Genomic DNA, 1,795 nt, shown 5'->3' on the forward strand with positions numbered 1-1,795 from the left:
CAAGAGTGCCACAGTCGGACGTCTGAGCGACATCACATAAAGGGCTTATATTAAAAGTAAATAGCAAGAGTACCACAGTCGGACGTCTGAGCGACATCACATAAAGGGCTTATATCAAAAGTAAATAACAAGAGTGCCACAGTCGGACGTCTGAGCGACATCACATAAAGGGCTTATATTTCATTATTCGAATTCAAGTAGCTCATGAATTTAAATCATCTCAACGAAATGCTCATGTACATAATAATAAACCGGTTAGTCCATCCACAGGAATAACATTCAATCTGGACTACCACTCATGTTTATCCACCGGGGATTCCCACTGAGACTGACACAGAGACGGACGCTGAGACAGACGTTGAGACTGATACTGATACTGATATGGATATGTTGACCACGATCCTTGACCATGGACACGGTTATTCGGATGGGTTTTGACTCTGCAGAGTTTGTACTTTTAACCACAGCCAACGGATTTCAGTAGTCACGAGGGACTAGTTCCATTTACGGTGTTTTAGGCGAAACACATCTAACCAGTACACACCCATTCCACATCCCACTGCCAGGAATCACCCTAGGCAACGTTCAAGAAAAAACCTTAAGACGTGGAGGCTACAACCTCGTGTAGCATGGGATCAAATTTATATCGCGCGCTCTAAGGGCTGCCCCCCTCCCGGTCCCAACCGGAAACACCCATGCCCCCTGACCGGATGACTGGCTTTAATCCAGGGCCATGGAACCCTCATCCCGGCCCCTCTCTTTGGTGTGTACGAGGAAAGAGGTTTGCAACTTACTAAACCGTATTCTTTGCAGAAAACATGTGGTAGCACAAAAGGGGACGGACGGTAACGTGGCTTGATCCACATTAACACGGGAGCTGAACGGTTGACATAAGACTGGCATGCTTCAACAATACCATCTTAACACCTTTCATGTCACCACATGATTGTGTTATCACCCATCAAAACATCACATCAAGTTTCAAAACATACTGGTAGTGCCTTGCATGCAATATAACTCTCACTGACGCTCTTATAGACATGCCATGAACTAACTATTCATGCAAACATGCAAAACACTTATCATATCAAAGGTTCAAACGTGCTTGCCTGGTTCGGAGTAGTCGGAGTCTAGCTCGGCGAAGTTCGCGGCTCCGTCACCTCCTCCGGTATCTACGGTATAAAGAGAACGCGTACTAACGTAAAAACCAAGTGTGCATAAAAGTTGTTCCAAATATTTTTCAAATAAATAATATAAAAAACTAGACAAAAATATAAAACTGACAGAAAAAGAATCAACTAAAAAGCATCTTTTGTTTAAAAGATATAAAGGTTTTAGTCCAAGGACTAATCTGTGATGAAACAGAAAAGACCCAGGGGCTAGTTTGAAAAAGCAGAAAACGTTTCGGTTGGAAATACGCCAGCCCAGAAGGAAAGCGTACTTTGCCCGAAGGCATTTTTCAGAAAACGTTTCAAAACAGAAGAGGAGAGGCTGACGAGGGGGTCCCACCCGTCAGGTTCAAACTTTGAAACAGAGCTCGCCGGCGCCGAAGCTCGCGGTGGTCGCCGGCATTGATCCACGGCGAGGTAGGGGGATCGGAGGGTACCTACGGGTTCACGGTGTCTTTCCGCGTCGGTGGGTGGTGGACTTGGTCATCGGCGAGCACCACGTCGACGGTGGCCTCCACTCCGGCGGACGGTGGTTCGGGCGAGGATGATACTCTCCGACGGGAGCTGCAACCTTCAAATTAGGGCGCGGGTTAGAGAAGTGGTTGCATTATGAGGCTACTGGCATG

Source organism: Triticum aestivum, chromosome 7D, assembly GCF_018294505.1.
Source record: "Triticum aestivum cultivar Chinese Spring chromosome 7D, IWGSC CS RefSeq v2.1, whole genome shotgun sequence".
NCBI lineage: Eukaryota > Viridiplantae > Streptophyta > Magnoliopsida > Poales > Poaceae > Triticum > Triticum aestivum.